Here is a 20,825-nt window from a genome sequence, read left to right as displayed (position 1 = left end):
TAGAATTTTTTTCTCATTCAGTACCAACGAAGCATTTGAAGTGTACAACCGTTGGTATAAATGCTGTGTATTTTGGTGGGTGGATCCCAATAAAGATCAAATTGGTAATGTTTGGTGCCCTTAAGGGTTCTGAGACTTCTAGGACTGTTGAACCACTGATTCTAGGATCCTCGATCTACAACGGGAAGAGACCTCAGAGGCCAAGGAGAAAGGGAGCCCTGCACTTCCTTGCCACCTAGGGAAGTGTTGGGAAAAAGCCAGACTGCACCGTTATGAGGCATGTTCTTTTAGTAAGCAATGAATCATTTGTGGGGGAGACCCCGGAGTTCGGGTTGTAGATCCCCCTCTGGCACAGAGTCACTGGGCAGCCTCTTCCTTTCTCTGGGCCTCCGCCAAACAAGGAGGTGGGGCTGCGTGCTCCTCAAGAACCCTTCTGGTCTCAGACTCCCAGGATTTGGGGACTTCTGGAGAGAAAGGAAGGGTAATCTGGGGCCACTTGTCAGGTGCTGGCCTTGAGGAGAGTTGTTTTGGGGGGAAGGTGGGAGAGAGAGTAGATGGTTAAGCCTCGGTGGGGTAGGCCTTAAGCTGGGGAGCAGGGAAAAAGGTGGAGGACTCACTTTCTCATACCACTGTCAAAGAGAATAGTGGCACCCTGAAAGGTGGGACCAATGGGTGTGGAGTGCAAAGCCTGGATTATGGCCACAGTCCCCTCGCCTCATCGGTCTTCCAGTGTCCATCCCCTATGCTGCTATCACAATGACCTTTCCAAAGTGAAAGGCTAGCTGTTACCTTCTTGTCCCAGAAGCTCCAGTGGGTCCCAAGCCATCTGGGGATAGATTGCGGGCCTGTAAACTTGGATGGAAACAATCCTCTCTTGCCCTAAATGTTTTCCTTTGTCATCTTTTATGATGCTGTTCTAGAAGGGGCTCCCTAGGCTTCCCCAGCCTGCTGCCAGGACCTAAACGTGGGTTCCAATGCTGGCCTTAAGGTCAAATATAGCCTGTTTTGCCCCCGCAGTCTGGCTCCCGATTCCCTTTCTAGACCAAATTCATCTTGTTCCTCACTAATTCTACTTCCAGACAGTTAGGGCTTCCCATCTCCAAGGCTTAGCAAAGACTGACTGAAATCCTTTCATGGCTCCCGCCTATCCTTGGAATCCTTTGATTTCTCCCAAGCCCAGCTCCAGTGCCACCCCCTCCGAGAGGTCTTCCATGATTGTCCTAGTTGGCAGGGCTTTCCTTCTCCCCCCCCCAATTCCTTGGCATTCACTTTGTAGCCTTCTCTCTGCACGGGGGGCTCCTCCGAAGGCAGGACTGTTTCCCTGTTTGTCTTGGTGTCCCAGTGCCTGGGATCCCGGAGGTATGAGCCAGGGACTTGCTCAGAATTGCATTCATGCCGTCCAGTAGCTGGCCTCCTGGCCTCGTGAGAGGAAGAGTTCCCTTCGGCTACCAATGTGGAAGATGTTTTGGAGCAAAGCTGGCCACATTGTCGGCAGCAGTCTGACACCTCATGGAGGTCATCTCATTTCATTTCCTCCTTCAACAGTAGTCTCTTCTCTGGCACCCCTGTCATGTGGCCACCCAGGCTCGGCTGGAGACATGTGGTTAGGAGGAGCTTGCTCTCGGTACCTCATGAGGCCCTGGTTTCAACTTAGGACTGCTCTGCTGAGTTCTACACTGCCCAGTGAGATGGAGGCTTGTCTCCGTCAGTGAGGGAGGAACGTCGGAGGGTTCCCTTTTCACTTGGGGTTCTATGAGGCTTTGAAATTGGGTCTCTCTGAAATTGCCCCTCTGTGGCTGCTGGGTCTGTCCCCAGGGGCCAAGCAGAATAGGGCTCATCTTCTTGCTTCAGGGGAGCCCTGTACACTTCCTGGCAGGCCACACAAAGCTGACCACTCCGAGATTCTTTCTTTTTCAGACTGACTATTCCTAGTGACCAGGCAAGAAGGGTGTACTAAGCACCTACATGTAAGGCATTGTGCCAAGCACTGTGGCTGCAGACATGCAAAAGGAAGATAGGAGCTGAGAGGGGATGGAGGGGAGAGGTGCTGGGGGCAGGGGCATGGTGGAGAAGTCAAAGGAATCCCTCACGAGTGATGCCTACCCTAGGCCCCTTCGCCAGTCTTCACGGGGCAGAGTTCTGAGGTCCCTGTTTGTCCTCCCTCCTTTGGGCACTTGAAGATTCCAGTGACTTTTCTGGTTGTAACCTCCCCACTCCTCCTCGACATGAGGGCAGGCCCAGCATTCTGGAGTTCCTCTTCCTAATGTGTGGACTCCAGGGAAGCACCTGACCATGGGCAATTCATTTATCGGCCTTCATTCCCACTCTCTGACTGCCCAGCTGTGTGCGGTGATGCCCTTCTCCTGAACGATTCTTTGCCTGCCTGGGTGTGGAGCCCTGTTTGTGCCCACCCAGCATGGTGCTGGGTCCTATCCCAGGTCCCAGGCCCAGACCCCTAGATGACCTGGAAATCTCCCCACTTGGATGCTAGTCTTCTCCAGATGCGCTTCCCATATTTGGCGACCACGTCAGGGGGGCTGCTCAGACTGAGCTGGTGAGTAACTGCTACCCTGAAGCTTCCCCACCTCCCTGCCGCTTCTATTCGCCTGGAGCCTGTTTGTCGAGCCCACCGTGTGGAGGACTTACCTTGGTCTCACACCTCTGAAGGGACCCATTGTTCCTGGCCATCAGGACTCTCATGTTCCCTTTCCCCTCTGAGCCCCCACCGGAGCCCTGTGTCATCTGCAAATTGAATAAGCCTGCCTTTGTCCGAGTTGTTGATAAAAAATGTTGAACAGGACATTCCTGCAGTGGGTGGGAGTTTGATTAAATGACTCCAAAGGCCCCTTCCAACTCTGAGAGCCTGCAGTATTGGAGAGGTGACGCTGGGAGATTAGTGAGAGGACCCCAAGGTCCATGAAGAAGGTCACGACCAAGCCATATGGTGGTCGAGGGCCTCTCCACGGCCATTTTCGCCCACTTATCTGCGATGCACATTTTTCCTCAGGATCTCTCATCTCACCTCCCAAGGCCAGCCCACTGCAAAGATGCAGGAACTTTCTCCCTCTGTTCCCAAGCCAGACAGACAGAGCTCTTGAGCGTGCCAGACTGCCCCCACTCCCGGACAATGACAGGAAGTTATTCCAAGCCTCACACTAATCCCAGTTGTATCTGGCAGGGGCCAGAAGGTCAGCAAACATCAGGTTTCAAGATCACCAGTGGCTGTGAGTGGTCCCAGCAGTCATGGGGCTGCTGAGCCTCCTGGGGCAGGCAGGGAGACAGAGAAGGGCTGACTCACACAGAGACCTGGAACGGAGCTCTCCTGCCTCTGTGGCCCAGGCTCCCATTGGGCAGGGAAGTGAAAGGCAGGAGGTCAGGGGCCCTTCAAAGGAAAAGATGTCACACAACTGAAAATCAGCTCTCTCTCCTTGGCATCACATCCCCAGTGTGTGCTCTCTTCTCCCACCTACTGTGGGAGGGAGTGGAGTTTGAAACTCTCACTTCCCTAACTTTTCAGTAGTGGAGTCAACACCTCCAAGGCCAGAAGAACGAGTGGATCCCAGCTGGCCCAGACTCGCCACCGCAGCTCAGGCAAGCCACCTTAGGTAGCTCTGTTTGCTTCAGTATTTCTGTGAAGAAAAAGACCTCCCATCTCTGGGAAGGCAGTGTTGCTCAGTGGATAGAGAAGACAGGCCTGGCTTCAAGCTCTTCCTTTGCCAAATGCTGGTTGTGTGTCCCTGAGTAAGTCACTTACCTCCTCAGGGCCCCCAGACAACTCTCTGGAAGGTGCTTGCCTTTCCTGGGAGTTTTCCATGCCACTGAAGTCACACTCCTGTGGCACACTTGGAATCCCAAGAGAAAGGGAGTACAAGTGTTCATTAACCCCATCTTATAGATGAGGAAACTGAGCCAAGTAAACAAGCCCAGGCGAAGCAGCCATGCTGGTTCTGGACCTCTTCTGGGCCTTAGACTGTTGGAGGGGACCCAGTGGGGCCTGGACCTGAGGTCCCCCTGTGCCCCTGACAGAGGAGGCTGGAAAACTGTCTGGCCAGTCTGAAAGGAGCAGATCCAGGGCAGCTTTTCTTTCTTCTCTTTGCCCTCACTCTTCCCCACTTGCTCCATTCTTTCCTCCATCCCTCTCTCCCTCCCTTCCTTCTTCCTTCCCTCCCTGAAGAGTTGAGGAAATTCAGCTACCCTGAAGGCATGCCATTTCCTTGGGATGCCAGCTCTCTCTCTCCCATAGTTCAGGTTGCGGCTGGTCTTTCACCAAATGGATCTGAGCTGGAGGCTCTCAAAGGGGAAGTGACTTGCCCAGCTCCACCCCTCCCCACCCTCCAGCTGCTTAGTGACAGGGATGGAATTTGAACCCAGACCTTTCTGTCTAAGTGTCCCCGCTGGGGCATGCCTGCTACATTTCTTCTCCACATTCCCGTACCATCTTTTGTTGGCCATATCTTCGAGCTATACCTGGGCTTGGACCCACAGGGCGATAATCCTGGGCTCGTTGATGGGTACCATTGCCAATCCAGACTACTCAGGAGGTGAGCCATGCTGGTTGTTAAGATATCTGTTCTGTACTTTGCTGGTCTTCCGCGACCCTATTGGGGCTTTTCTTGACAGAGAAACTGGAGTGGTTTGACCTTTCCTTCTCCAGCTCATTTTACAGATGAGGAAACTGAGGCCAACAGTGTCCAGTGATTTGCCCAAGGCAAGGCTAGTGCAGAGCCTCAGAGTCTCTCAGTTTGCTCAGAGCATCAGAGCAGAGTTTGCCCAAGGTCTCCACAGTCTTTAGCTCTGCCAGAGGAAAGGGGATCCCACTTGGAATTTCCAGCAGCCAGAAAAGGGAGAGACACTTACCACCGCCAGACGGAGAGGTGAAGAGTGACTCCTGCAAGACTAGCTGGGGAATGAGGGGAGGCCAATTGAGAGGAAGGAGGTTGGCATGGCAAGAGCTAACTAAACAGAAAATAACAGCTGACCAAATCATTGATTGATGAACAGACACTGAGAGGAGCAGCCTGGGAGTTCCAACTGGCCTATGGCTGTGACAGAACAAAGCCAGAGATTCCTTTCCCCCCTGACTAGTCCTTACAAAGAAAGTGGTCAGGCTGGAGGCAAAGAGAAAAAAGATGGCGGACTCTTCCAAGAGATCTAAACCACTTTTTAGGAAGCTCAAGAGGTTAGAGTCCTACCACAGTGCTGCTGAGGCAGCATAAAGGGCTGCTCCATAGGGTTCCTCTTCCAGACGCGGCCGCCGTCACACCAACCGTGTTAGTGTCTATTTGCCTGCAGACCTGCCAAAGTTGGATTTTTGCCATCTGGGGTCATCTTTGCCATCCTAGAAGGAATAAGGCGCTGATTTGGGATTGTCTCCTGAATTTACCTGCCCTCCCTCGAAAAAGCCCAAGCCAACCGATGGGTGGCATCCGCATTGTATCTGGGCCAAGATGATCCCATACTGGGAAACCCACTTACAATTGATTTGATTTTCAAACTGTTTTATGATTTATAAGCCTCAAGCCCTAGTCCCCTAGACCCCCTCATTCTCCAGTCTGATGACCCATCCAATGTCTCCTGAGCTTAAAACAGCCATTTATTGACATCTTTTGTTTTGAAATGACAGCCATTTCCTCATATCCTCCTTCTCCCCACCAAATGAGCCCTCTCTCTCGACAAAGAAAACTCCCTTGACCCTCACTCACCAAAGAGCCCACGCAGCCAAGCATCGTCCTCTTGGACTGTGCTTTGTTTCTACGTAGTTTGTATGAACAGAGTCTAAGGCCCCTCTTTCGCAGGGGAGGAAGCCAAAGCCCACAAAGGGAAAAGGACTCGTCCAAGATCACATAGGTGCTAAATGTCCAAGTCAAACTTTGTCTCCAGATCCAGCACTTTAGCCTCAGTCTCACCCCTTTCCCACAACATAGTTGTTGCCAATGATAAGATACGTGCAGGGGATCCTTGGCTTATGGCACTTCATTTCCAGCTAACCCAAGCTTTTAGACCGATATGAGGAAATGGAGGGCTGGAGAAGAGAAGGGATTTGCTCAGGGATACTTAGGGAGTGAAGCAGTGCCTTGGTCCTGATTCACCCTCAGGGGGTTCTGGATTTTCTGAGTATCTTCCCTTCCCGACACCCACAGCCACCAGCCCCTGGTGAGGGGGATCCGGAGCACTGGGAGAAAGCAGGCTAAGGAGGACTATCAAAAGGAAGAAAAAGGGATGAAAAGAATCCTAGCTACTGTGCTTCTCCTTTCTCCCCTCCTCCCCCTCCTGCCCTTCCCCCAGGTCTCATGACACTGCTTTTGCCTTTCCTGTGGTCTTTGTTTGTACCATCACACACTCACTCCCTTCCTCCTTTCTGTCTTTGCTGTTTCACACTCGGCTTTCTGTCCCTCTGTGGCTTGAACCCTCTCATTTGGAATCGGGGATAAGTTTGGAGTTTAGGGGGTGGCAGGAGATGTTTTATTCACAATCTAATTGGTGAGGGTGGCTAGAGGCCCCTGGAAATGGTCAATTGGTCATTTGTGGAAGGGGATCCCATTCTTTTCTAAAGGGTTTGGAAACCAGAGTCTGGAGCTAGGATGAGGCCAGGAGACCTTGATCACAGGCTCAGGGACTCTCCCAGCCTCACCCACTCAGGGACAGAGCAGCCACAAATGGGACCCTGTCTTCCTCTGTGTGACTGCCCCATTGTCGAGGTTAGGGCAACCCGAACATAAGAAGAGAGCCTGGGCTAAAGGGGAGTCCCATCTCTAGGACTGAGTCAGGGGCAGGGCTTGGGGGTTCTTGTCTCCCTAGCCACAGTGCTGAGCTGAGCTATGGCTCCAGTCCGGGACTTGATGACAGCCCTTGAGAGCATGGGGAGAACACTGAGTGTAGATATGGATGGCAGCAGGATCCCAGACTGTAGGACTCTAGTTGGAGCCCCTTGTTTCATGAAGAGGAAATCAACAGGGAACCAATCTCAGTACCAAAAGATCCTTCCCCCAGGATGGACTTCAGGTGACTTGAGTGACATCCCAGGGCCAGAAGGGACTGTTTGGATTGGGGGACAGGCATGAACTCAGTTGATCTTGACAACATTTTGGTCCTGCCTCAAAATTAACAAACAAACATACATACATACATATATATGTGTGTGTATATATATATATATATATATATATATAAATTTCATTAACTATTTCCCAATTACATGTAAATTATTTTAGCATTCATTTAAAAAAAGTTTGAATTCCAAATTCTCTCTCCATCCTACTCCTCTCCCACCCCTTGAGAAGGCGAGCAATGTTATATCCATTATGTGTGAAGTTGAGCAAATATTATTTCCATATTATCCATGTCACAAAAGAAAACACACCAAAGAAAAATGAAGAAAGTAAAAAAAGTATGCTTCAGCCTACACTTGGAATTCAGCAGTTCTCTCTGGAGGTGGAGAGGATTTGTCATCATGGGTCCTTGGCAATGGCCTTGGATCATTGTCTTAATCAGAGTAGTATAAAAATTAAAATTAGATCTCAAATATCAAAATATTATATTTTAAGGGATTTATTAATGATCATTAGAAATCAAGGAATAAAGAGGATACAAAATAAAGACCATGTGCCCATGGCTGATTAGCCCATTTAAAATCCCTGTGCTTAGCTTACCACCACCACCATGCTGGCTGCAAGCCCAAGAGGAAACCCCAAGAGGACTGCTAATATCCTCTGTCTATAGGAAGTATGTAATGACAGGAAGTCAGTGGGCTCCTGGGAAATGTAGTTCTTTTTTAGGGTAACGGATATTTCAATTATACATCCCTCCCCCCCCCCCCGAGATCCATGGAAGACGTCTCCAATGCATCTTATAAACATAACCAAATTTGAAATTACAATAATTTGGGGATAAAAGGAAAAAAGAACAAAACCAATGATTTCTAGGTGCATTGACAAAAAGCCAGTTAGGGGTGCAGTCCCCTTTGGCATAAGAGTATACATACAAAAAACAAATGCATTCAATCCCATACAGTTTAAATCACCACATCCCAAAGTTTACTCTGGATCTTCTGGTGCAGCATGTGGTCTGTGTAGGCATCCTCATGGTGCCTTCTCCAAGCAGTTCACTTTCTAGATTTGGAGAGGTAGCATGTTTCTTAAACTAAAATTACTCTCAAAAAGAATTTAAACTTTGCATTTTAGAATAATAATACATTCCCCCCTGAAAAGGGTGATTGAAAAACACAGGGATCATTTAAGGATACATGGCTGAGTTATGAGGTATATGAATCAATTGGCAAGAGAAATCAAAAACATAAAAAAGAGAAAAAATAACTTCTGGATGAAATATAGACTATTCAAAGTCTTACATGTAAAAATTCTAAGTAAAAGCAAATAAATCTATAACAGGTCTATGCAGGGCCCAATTAAAGTAATTTCTTATCCCACAAGTCTGTAGGACAAAATGCAGTAATATTTCACTTACCCACTTACAGCCAAGACTAAAAGAAGTTGCCATACTATAAGAGAGAAAAGGGACTAGATTATAGGAGCAAATGGGAGCCAGGATGGAGCCAGAATAATCGATGTCATGTATTTGATATAGAGTGTGTGGTACAAGGAAGACCAGCATTTAACATGTGTTAAACATCTGCAACCTCGAGTCTCACACATGAGTAAGTCCTTGTGCTCTTTTTCTTTTTTACTTTTAAACATTATTTTCATTTGGTCAATTTCAAACATTATTCATTGGATACAAAATCATTTTCTTTTCCTCCTTCCCGTCCCAGCACCCCTCCCATAGTCGACACGAGATCCCACTGGGTATCACATGTGTCCTTGATTTGAACCCATTTCCACGTTGTTGGCATTTGCACTAGGATGTTCATTTAGAGTCTACATCCGCAATCATATCCTCTCAGCCCCTGTTGTCAAACAGTTGCCTTTCCTCAGTGTTTTTACTCCCATAGTTTGTCCTCTGCTTGTGGATAGTGTTCTTTCTCATAGATCCCTGCAGATTGTTCAGGGACATTGCATTGACACTAATGGAGAAGTCCATTACGTTCTCTTGTACCACAATGTATCAGTCTCTGTGTACAATGCTTTCCTGGTTCTGCTCCTCTCGCTCTGCATCACTTCCTGGAGGTTGTTCCAGTCTCCATGGAACCACTCCACTTTATTATTCCTTTGAGCACAATAGTATTCCATCACCAACATATACCACAATTTGTTTAGCCACTCCCCAATTGAAGGGCATCCCTTCGTTTTCCAGTTTTTGGCCACCACAAAGAGCGCAGCTATGAATATTTTTGTACATGTCTTTTTCCTAATCTTATCTGTTATCTGTTCTTATCTGTTTGGGTTACAAACCCAGTAATGCTATGGCTGGGTCAAAAGGTAGGCAGTCTTTTAGCACCTTTTGGGCATAGTTCCAAATTGCCCTCCAGAATGGTTGGATCAATTCACAACTCCACCAGCAATGAATCAATGTCCTGACTTTGCTACATCCCCTCCAGCATTCATTACTTTCTATAGCTGTCATGTTAGCCAATCTGCTAGGTGTGAGGTGATCAGAGTTGTTTTGATGTGCATCTCTCTGATTATCAGAGCTTCAGAACACTTTTTCATGTGCTTATTAATTGTTTTGATTTCTTTAACTGAAAATTGCCTATCCATGTCCCTTGCCCATTTATCAATTGGAGAATGGCTTGATTTTTTGTACAATTGATTTAGCTTGTTGTAGATTTGAGTAATTAGACCTTTGTCAGAGGTTTTTGTTAGGAAGATTGTTTCCCAATTTGTTGGTTCCCTTCTAATTTTAGTTACATTGTTTTTTTTGTACAAAACCTTTTTAATTTGATGTAGTCGAAATTATTTATTTTACATTTTGTGACTCTTTCTATGTCTTGTTTGGTTTTAAAATCTTTCCCTTCCCAAAAGTCTGACATGTATACTATTCTGTGTTCACCTAATTTACTTATAGTTTCCTTCTTTACGTTCGAGTCATTCACCCATTCTGAGTTTATCTTGGTATAGGGTGTGAGGTGTTGATCCAAACCTAATCTCTCCTACAGTGTCTTCCAGTTTTCTGAGCAGTTTTTCTCAAATAGTGGGTTTTTGTCCCAGAAGCTGGGGTCTTTGGGTTTGTCATATACTGTCTTGCTGGGGTCACTTACCCCAATTCTACCCACTGATCCTCTTTTCTGTCTCTTAGCCAGTACCAAATTGTTTTGATGACCGCTGCTTTATAATATAGTCTGAGATCTGGGACTGCAAGGCCCCCTTCCTTTGTATTTTTTTTCATGATTTCCCTGGATATTCTTGGTCTTTTGTCCTTCCAAATGAACTTTGTTATGGTTTTTTCTAATTCCATAAAGAAATTTTTTGGAAGTTCGGTGGGTATGGCACTAAATAAATAGATGTTTGGGTAGGATGGTCATTTTTATTATGTTAGCTCATTCCACCCATGAGCAGTTAATGTTTTTCCAATTGATCAGATCTAGTTTTAGTTGTGTGGAGAGTGTTTTGTAGTTGTGTTCATATAGTTCCTGTGTTTGTCTCGGCAGATAGATTCCCAAGTATTTTATATTGTCTAAGGTGATTTTGAATGGAATTTCTCTTTCTAATTCCTGCTGCTGAGATGTGTTGGAGCTATATAGAAATGCTGATGACTTATGTGTGTTTATTTTGTATCCTGCAACTTTGCTAAAGTTGTTGATTATTTCCACTAGCTTTTTAGTTAATTCTCTGGAACTCTTTAAGTAGACCATCATGTCATCTGCAAAGAGTGATAGCCTGGTCTCCTCATTGCCTATTTTAATAACCTCAATTTCTTTTTCTTCTCTAATTGCTACTGCTAGTGTTTCTACTACAATGTTAAATAATAGAGGTGATAATGGGCATCCTTATTTCACTCCTGATCTTATTGGGAATGCATCTAGTTTATCCCCATTGCAGATGATGTTGGCTGATGGTTTTAGATATATACTGTTTATTATTTTTAGGAAAGACCCTTCTATTCCTATACTTTCTAGTGTTTTCAATAGGAATGGGTGTTGCATTTTGTCAAAGGCTTTTTCTGCATCTATTGAGATAATCATGTGAATTTTGTTGGTTTGCTTGTTGATATGGTCAATTATGTGGATGGTTTTCCTGATATTGAACCATCATTGCATTCCTGGTATAAATCCCACCTGATTATAGTGAATAACTCTCATAATGACTTGCTGGAGTCTTTTTGCTAGTACCCTGTTTAAGATTTTTGCATCTATGTTCATTAAGGATATTGGTCTGTAGTTTTCTTTCTCTGTTTTTTGGCCTGCCTGGCTTTGGGATCAGTACCATATTTGTGTTGTAAAATGAATTTGGTAGAACTCCCTCTTTGCTTATTATGTTAAATAGTTGGTATAGTATTGGGATTAGCTGTTCTTTGAATGTTTGATAGAATTCAATTGTAAATCCATCAAGCCCTGGGGATTTATTCTTAGGGAGTTCTTTGATGGCCTGTTTGATTTCTTTTTCTGATATGAGATTATTTAAGAATTCTATTTCTTCTTCTGTTAATCTAGACAATTTATATTTTTGTAAATATTTATCCATATCACCTAGATTGCCATGTAATTGGGCAAAATAGTTTTTAATGATTGCCTTAATTTCCTCTTCATCGGAGGTGAGGTCCCCCTTTTCATCTTTGATGCTGTTAATTTGTTTTTCTTCTTTCCTTTTTAAATTAGATTGACCAGTACTTTGTCTATTTTGTCTGTTTTTTTCAAAGTACCAGCTTCTAGTCTTGTTTATTAGTTCAACAGTTCTATCACTTTCGATTTTATTAATTTCAACATATGGTAGGATTCTGGATTCTAATTCACTCTCCTATTTGTCTATGTTTTGTGGGTGAGTTCATCCCATTCACGTTCAAAGTTATGATTGTCACTTTTGAATTCCCTAGTATTTTGATATCCTCTCCTAGTTCTGACATTTCTTCTTTTGCTATATCCTTTTAAACCAGTGGTTTACTTTTAATCAATCCCCCTATTCCCCTCCCTTGATATGCTTCCCTTTCTGGCCCCTCCCTTTTTGTTACCTTCTTGTTTTTTTAGGGTCTGTTAAATTCCCTTCCCCCTTCTCCTTCTCTCCCTTTTTTTGAACTCCCCCTACCCCCCTTAGTTTTCCCTTCTTCCTTACCCTGTAGGATAAGATATACTTCAAGATCCCAATGGATCTAGATGCTCTTCCCTCTCAGAATTGATTTCACTGAGAGTAATATTCGAGTATTACCTATTAGCATTCTCTTCCTCTCCCTCTTATAAGAGTATTTTCCCCCTCCCCTTCCCATGTGTATCTTTGTGTGACAAAGATTATTCTATTTATTTTATTTCTTCAAGTATCTCTTAGTACCATCATCGATTCCCTCCCACCCCTTTTTTTATATCATTTTATAGCCTTTAATGCCCCAATCTTTTCCTATGAATGATTCTTCTATTTATAATAATGAAAACATTTTTGAGAGTTACAAGTAAAATTTCCCCCATATATTAATATATATATATATATATATATAATTTGATCTAATTGTAGCCCTTAAAGAAGAGAGTTTGAATGTAAAAAAAAACACATTTTTCTCCTTTTCCCTCTCTTTCATATTTACCTTTTCATATTTCTCTTGATCTTTCTGTTTGTATATCAGACTTTCCACTTAGTTCTGGTCTTTTCCTTACAAATACTTGGAAATCTTCTATTTTGTTGAATGCCCATACTTTCCCCTGGAAGTATATAGTCAGTTTTGATGGATAGGTGATTCTTGGTTGAAGTCCCAGTTCTCTTGCCATTCTGAATATTGTGTTCCAGGCCTTGCTGTCTTTTAGTGTGGAAGCTGCCAGGTCTTCTGAGTCAGCTGGGCAGGTTCTCTGTGTATGGAGTTAAGGAGCAAGAATTTTGCCTGAGGCAAGCTGTTGAATCTCCACAGTCCTTTGCAGCTCTTCTTGGTGCTACTTTCCCAGGGGCACTCAAGGTCTTCACTCTTCTGCCCACCTGGGTTTCCAGTCTAGCTGTTTTCAGAGGTAGTTCTCCAATGGTCCTTGTTAGCTCCCAAGGACCTAGAAGTACTCCTTTCTCACTCTAGAAGTACTCCTTACCCAGTCCCTGATTCTGGCGAGCATGCTGACTCCAGGCACCCAAGGTCTGAGCTCTCTTGTGTGCTGGGTTTTCCTGCCTAGCTGCTCTCAGGGGTGGGTCCCCTGTGGTCCCAGTCAGCTCCCAAGGACCCAGAGGTGACCCCTGATCATTCCAGAGGTGCCCCTTTCTTGCTCGTCTTGGCGTGCGCTGGCTCTGGCTCTGGCTCTGTAGGTGGGGGTGGGGGAGGGTGAATCAGCTCGCGTTTGGGTGGAAGCCCTTTCACCCTCTTATAGACTGGAAAAGCCCCAATCCCACACACCTTCAATGCTGCGCCCTACTGTACAGCTCCTCCACTCCTCTGAAAATGATTCTTAAAGTCTTTTGAGGTAGTTCTTGTCGGTGTGTGCTGGGGAGAGGAAGTGACTTGTGTTTAGACTGCCACCACGCTTACCTGGAAGTCCAGTCCTTGTGCTCTTTGAGCAAAATGTCATCAATCCTCATAGGATCGGTTTGCTCTCTGACTTTGTACTCTATTGGCACTATGTAAGTAGCTTTGTGCTTCTTTTGCATTGTGCAATGGCTCTTTTTGTATTCCCTTATCCTGAAATCAGATGGAATCATTAAGCAAAGTCCCATAATGTTTTTAAACAATCAATGGCCTGATTTTTATAGTCTAAAACTTTTTGGGTATGTATTAATATGAGAACAAATGTATTTTAAACTTATATTGCTGCAAATTCAAAAAAGTTAAAGAAAATCTTTTAATACTGGTGACATATACTTTAAATACAAAGAGGAGAAAAATAAAACTGAAATAATATATTGCACATGCAAGCAAAAACAGTAATAAAGTTTTTAAAATAAAAAATGATATAGCTTACAATCATTGACACACTGTGTCAGCTAAGGAAAGGTAGACTGCAAAGTTTTCTCACCCAAAAAATGAGATCCATGTCCTCCTTCAAACCTGGCCATGATCTACTGTAAGTACAAATGATTTTCACAAAGTAACAGTTTTTTATAAAGAACAGTAACACAACAGGTAATGCACATTCAAAAAGTATCAAAATCCCCAAAGTTGTAATAGTCCATTTAATAACAATAGCAAACAAACCCACTATCATATTTTACATGAGTCTGCTTTATGACATTTAAAGCTAATGGATACTTGTCACAGGTTTTTCAGGTGTAGTAAATCTTTCAACCTTGGTTGAGATATTTTTAAATAAAGTAAAACTTATTTGGGTCTAGATCAGTACTAAGAAATCTAGATTGTTCTGGTGGAAGTAAATTAAACTGAAGGGTTGCAAATGAGAGATGCTCCCTCTTGGGAGCCATCCAGGGGTACCATGCCCTGGGATCAACTTCCCACCTTCTTTGGTATGAGACTGTTATGCCCCATCCAGTCACATTTTTACAAATGCGGATGTAGGGATTATAATTGTACTTCACTTCAGCTACTAAAATGGACCTTGGCTCTTGTTACAAATTACTCAGAGGCAGGCAAAATGATCAGTCAGGGTTCTTGAAAAAAATCTAAAAATCATGTTTAAAGACCCCTTAAAATCAATTTGAGCTATTTAGTTCATTAAATTTTCCAAAGGTTGTCATACAATTGTAACCATTTTTGATGAAGCCCATCCATCATCTATGTGACAATTTACAAAACCAAAATGGAAGAAAAAGCTGGGTTTTTTATGGGCTTATTCAATGATATTTGTTTAGTATAGTTATAGGGGAAAGGTAACAGAATATAACAGTAGTTAAAATACAGATTAAAATGATTCAGTGTAACAGAATAGTATAGAATATATGAACTTAAAACAACAAAATTAAATCTTAAAGCAGATAATCCACAAAATGTAATAAGATACGGAGACTTTTATTTTAAAAAATGGAGTCTAAAAGGGTTTAAAATTTCCACCTCCAGTCTCTTTAAAGTTCATTTCTCTATCCGTCCAGATTCCTTTTGTCAGAACTGTGGTATTTCCCATAGTGAGGGAGAACATGGATTTGAGAAATCTCAAACTGGATGAATCTTAGAGACTGGGCAGGCCCAAATGGCAAAGGGTTGTAGGGAGATTAATTTTCCCCCTGAATCTCAGACAAGATAAGTGAAAAGATCAGTGCATTCATGAATGGTAGAAGCTGTTTGAAATAGGCAAGGTACTGCTTTTTCAAAGAGTATGCCATGCTTGTAATTTACTTCCTGTTTAGAAGAGTAACTTCCTTCTTCCATTCCCCCTGAGGTAAAATGCTAGTTTCCCCAGCCACATGGAGAGGGAGTTAGGAGGCTAATTGTTGCCTAAGGAAAATGCACCCTGGTTTTTATCAGCTAGTTTGTGATTCTGAAGACACAGCTGCAGCTACTAGCAGCCCAGCAGAACTGGGGCTGGGGCTGGACTGGGGTGGGAGATCAGGAGGAGGATTCAGAAGCAGGAGAAGCTGGGTCTGGAGATAAGGAGGAGGATTCAGGAGTAGGAGCAAGCAGTATCTGTAACAGCAATGCCAGAGGCAGCAGCGAGGAACTGAGGAACATGGGCTCAAGCAGATGGGTGAGAGAAGAGGCTCATCTCTTCTTCACCAAGAGTCCCCCAGCTAAAAATAGCTCAGCCAGTAGGGAGGGCAACCAGGCAAAAAGTAGGGAAAGAAAAAGGCAGTAGCTCCCAAGAGAGGGTGGGTGGGTGAGGTAGGAGAAAAGCCTTGGCAGGAGAAATGTGGCTTAAAATTTATCTAGACTATCTCAAAAAAAATTGAGAATTTTTTTCTCCAAGTGGTTGCCATCATTGTAAAAATTAAAATTAAATCTCAAATATAAAAATGTTATATTTTAGGAGATTTATTAATGATCATTAGAAATCAAGGAATAAAGAGGATACAAAATAAAGACCATGTGCCCAAGGCTGATTAGCCCATTTAAAATCCCTGTGCTTACCTTACCACTGCCACCATGCTGGCTGTAAGCCCAAGAAAGAACCCCAAGAGGACTGCCCACTCATTAATATCCTTTGTCTACAGGAAGTATGTAATGGCAGGAAGTCAGTGGGCTCCCAGGAAATGTAGTTCTCTTTTAGGATAACATTTTCAATTATACAGTAGCGAAGTCTTTCACGGTTGATCATCCTAGCAATATTGCTTATCCTGGTTCTGCTTACTTCAGTTTTCACCAGTGCATAGAAGTCTTCCCAGGTTTTTCAGAAACCACTCCTCCCCAGTAATTTCTCAGAGTTTAGTGATTTTCCATCACAATCGTATATCACAACTTGTTCAGTCATTTCCTAATTGATGGGCATCCCCTCAATTTCCAATTCTTTTCCAGCACAAAAAGAGCTACTGGAACTATTTTTGTACAAATACCATACTTACATTTTACCAAAGAGTCAGAAACTGACATCTAGAGGGTTTAAGTGACTTGCGTAAGTGAAGGTTGAATAAGGGAGGCAGTGATTGAAAACTAAACTGACTTTTTGATGATAGAATGGTTTACTTACAGAATTCTAGAAATTAAACTAAAAACTAATTGAAACAATGAAAAACATCAGCAAAGTTTCAGGATATACAATGAACCCCCACAAATGAACAGCATTAGTGTATATTAATATTCTACTTACTTATTTTAAAGTATTTTTATTGGTGTATTGTGTTTTTTATATGATCATAATTATCCTCAGTATTCCTCTCCTCCTTCCTAGAGACCCATGTCATGGAAAAACTAGTATTTTAAAGGCAAAAAAAGACAGAAGAAAGAGAGGAAGAAGAGGAAGTGGGAAGAAGAGGAGGAGAGGAAGGAGAGTAGGAAGGAAGGAAAAAATGATTAGCACAACTGATTGCTACATTAAAAAATTGGGAAACTTGCAATGTGTACAACTGTGAACCTTTCACCACAAAGTTAGGAGTATCTTTCCATTCAAGTCTTGATCTTTATAAGTTTGTTACATTCACTTTTGATTTTTGTGTGTGCCTGTTATTTCTATTTACATTGTTATAGCTATTGTGCATATGGCTTTCTTGGCTTTTACTTCCATCTGCATCAGTTCATATAGATCATTCCTGCTTCTTTGTATTCATCAAATACAGCACCATAATATTCCATTATAAAAGACACAGTTTGTCTAGCCATTCTCCAAATGATAGACATCTTAATAAGTATCTTTGTTGACTCCCTAAGATTTTCCAAGTAAATCATCTAATCAATAAACTGGAATAATTTTCTCTCTTCTTTTCCTATCTTTATACCCTTAAGTTCTTTCTCTTGTCTTATTGTTGTTGCTAGCATTTCCAGAACTATATAAAATAAGAGTACAGAGAGTTGGCATCCTTGCTTTGCTCATGTAGTAACTGGAAATATTCTAGTGCATCCCCTTTGCATATGTTGCTTTTGGTTTTAGTAGATGATTTTATGATATTGAATAAAAGGGTCTCTTCTTGATATGTATATAAACTGGGGTTTTTAGCATAAAAGAGTGTTGCACTTTGTCAAAAGCTTTTTCTGCATCTATTGAGATGATCATGTGATTTGGGATGTCTTTGTTTTTAATGTGACCCACTTGGTCATAATTAATAATTTCTTGGAATACACTATGGTCTACTTGACAAGATTTTGTTTAAAATTTTTGAGTCAATATTCATTAATGATATTAGTGTATAATCTTCCCTCTGTGTTTTGTCTTTCCTTTATTTAGACATTAGGACTCTACTTGTCTTGTAAAAGGATTCTAGTAGAGTTCTTCCTTTTTCATTTTTGAGAGTAATTTGTAAAGTATAGGTATTAGTTGTTCCTTAAAAATTTGATAAAATTCTCCTATGAATCCATCAAGACTGGGAGCTTTTTTCTTTGATAATCTCTTTATCACTATATCTATTTCCTTTTCTGAGATCAGCTAATAATTTGATAAGATTTCTCTCTGGTCTTCTGATGGTTTGGGTATTTATATTTTTGAAAGTGATCTGTTTCTTCTGTGTTCTCATTTTTGTTAGTTGTGCATAAAAACTATACATATGTTCTGATCATTCTCTTTATTTCTTCTGTGATTTCACCTTGCTCATTTGCTATTCTTTAAAATTTGGCTTTTCACCTTCTTTTTAATTAATTAGCTAAAAGGACCAGCTTTTAGTATAGTGATCATTTTTATATTTTCAATTTATACTTTAATTTTGATATTTCCTTTTTATGCTCATTGCTAGTTTTTTAAATTGGTTCACTTTTTAATTTTTCAAATGCAAATTTAGTGCCATCGTATCTTTTTTCTATTTGTTTATGTATATGAACAGGGATATGATTTCTTCCCCTTGAGCAGCATTTCAGAAATTTTGGTGTGTCATTTCATCATCATTTTCTTTCACACAGTTATGAATTGTTTCTATTTGTTCTTTGACCCACTTATTACTTAAGAATTCATGGTTAAGTCTTCATTTGGGTTTCTGCCCTTTCTTTGTGGTCTATCCAGTGGTAATTCCCTCCCTCTTCTGCTGTAAACACAATATTATGCCTCTTCAGTTTTTTAGCTTAAGTTTTTTTTAAAGGTGCCCCTATTCCCACTGACTTTCCCCTCTTCTGTCTGTTGCATCTTTTCCCTTGGAGTTTTGCTTATTAATTTCTTTTTCTTTCCTGATTTTATCTGTTTATTTCATTCTTTCCCCTCTCTCAGTTGATCCCTCATGTTACTCCCTATCAATTGGTCCTATTCATTAAATTTTTAAATTTTTTTTTTGCACAACTATCTAAAAAGGATTTCTGCCTTCATTATCCATCCTCTCTGTCTAGTCTAGACCCTCATTCTCTAGTTCAGGACCTCTATTATTATCTAATCTCTCTCTATTGTCTGTATTCCTCATGATGTCCATTCCAGGCTCTTCCCTCTAGACAGTTTTTGCCCTGGTCTTATAGAGTTTGGTCTGCATATTCTCATGTACCATTGTGCCTCACTCCCAAAATAATGCCAGTTCCTGTATGTGACAGCGAAGACATTGCCCTATGGTAGGACCCCCCCCCATGTCCCTAATATGTATCCTACCACCGTTCTATACCCTCCATCTGGTTGCTTTCTTTCTCTATTTGCCTCCAAATTTCTTCCCTAGGCTCATGCCCTCTCATTACTTTAGCTTTCAGTTGCTCCCCAGAGTTCCAATTTTCTCTCTGCCAAGTTAAGAAGTGATATTTTCAAATCACCAAGTCCCTCAGACAACACTTAGCATGAAGTCCTAATTGCCCTTCAAAGAGCATCTCTCTTCACCTGTAGGAGCATTCCTTCGTGGAACCCTCTCACCATCAAAGCAAGGAGTCCCTGTACCCCTCCTCCCTTTTAATCCTTCCACCGTTCTTCTTACCCACTTCCCTGCAGGCTCTTCTCTCTTCCCAAGACTCCATTGGAGTCATCTTCCCCTTAATAACAGAGCTCAATTTGAACTGAGAATGCCACATATTCTCCTGTAACACCCCATTCCCCTCTCCCATCTTATGGATCTGCTCTCCTGCTGGGAGCCATAAAAGACCATGCTGTTTGACATGGCCACTTGGAAACTAGGGGCTATAAAGTAGCCCCCAGGAAGGATGGAAACACCCACTGAACCCCCTCCAAGTGACTTTCATTATTAACATCCCTTTATTATTGGAATTGCCATGATTATTATTCTTACTTAGCCCCAGGAAAAATAGATGAGAGCAACACGCTTGCAGGGTTAATACAGATGTCCCACTCTGTCCCCCCAGGATATTACCAGGAGAGCCCACTTACAAAATTAAACCTAAGGATTCTTATATACCCACTTAGGTAGGACCCTATTTTCTAGGCATAAAAACTGGCAAATCTGTGCTCTGAATTCCCTAACCTATATCTGGGTCATGTTGTTTCTACCCTCTGAGCCTGTACTTAGCAACAATGTTTTGTTGACTATATCCCTAGGCTTTCTGTCTGTTATTAGGTTCCATGGAGACATGTATGTTGAGAATGAAACTGTGTGCCAAGTAGATGTGTGATCATGAGGGTAGACAATAGAGTCAGACCTCAGCCATAGGGGAGCAGTTTATCCTGTGAAACCTGTGCTGGGGGTTGAATGCGAAAGCTGTGTCCCATCCATCATTCTGCCGACACTGTCCCACCTCCAAGACCATATCCCCTGTGGGAGACTGGCCCACCCCACAGCACTCTCCTTGTAATATGGTCCTACAAAAAACATTGCTTCACCTATTGGCAGAGTGCTTTCGGGCTGTGTCCACAAGTCCACCTCTTCACTGTTCCCTCAACCTTCATGCCTATCTTCTTTGTGTAATTTAAAAAGATTTCTCTCTGGGGTCCCTTTGCTGTTGCTCAGTTTCTACTGCTGTTCTTGGCCTCACATTGCTTCACTCATCTTGCATTCCTCTTGTTGAAGGTATTCAAGAAATAAAAAGTCTCTTTAGATATGGTTTTCTTTCTAAGAATATTTCAAACTCCTTTATGATAGAACATATCCCTTTTTTCATTTATGGTCAAGATTTGCAGAGTAGGTCAATGCTTAGTTTCCTTTCTACTGACTGTCATACCCCTTGGTAGCCATCCCTTTCCTTTTTAGCTTCTTTCAATGTATTATTTTCTTCCATTAGATCATAAGCTCCTTGATGGCAGGGCTTGCCTTTCTTTGTCTTATTTGTATCCCCAGCACTTAGCACAGTGTCTGGCTTAATAAATATTTATTGGATTGAATTTATTGAATTGAATTGGTTGTGGCTAATGCAGAAATTTGTTTTGCTTGACT

At 42.6% G+C, this 20,825-nt stretch overlaps 1 protein-coding gene across 2 annotated transcripts in view; it reads left to right on the top strand.

Annotated features, from left to right (window-relative positions):
- The window catches only part of GAB3 (GRB2 associated binding protein 3), a 143,863-nt gene that overhangs the window by 69,922 nt on the left and 53,116 nt on the right, over window positions 1-20,825 (top strand). The gene's annotated exons all lie outside the window — the stretch shown is intronic.

The sequence above is a fragment of the Monodelphis domestica genome, chromosome X (genome assembly GCF_027887165.1).
Source record: "Monodelphis domestica isolate mMonDom1 chromosome X, mMonDom1.pri, whole genome shotgun sequence".
NCBI classification, from domain to species: Eukaryota; Metazoa; Chordata; class Mammalia; order Didelphimorphia; family Didelphidae; genus Monodelphis; species Monodelphis domestica.
The sequence above is the reverse complement of the archived record's forward strand: the minus strand, read 5'-3'. Positions and strand labels throughout refer to the sequence as shown.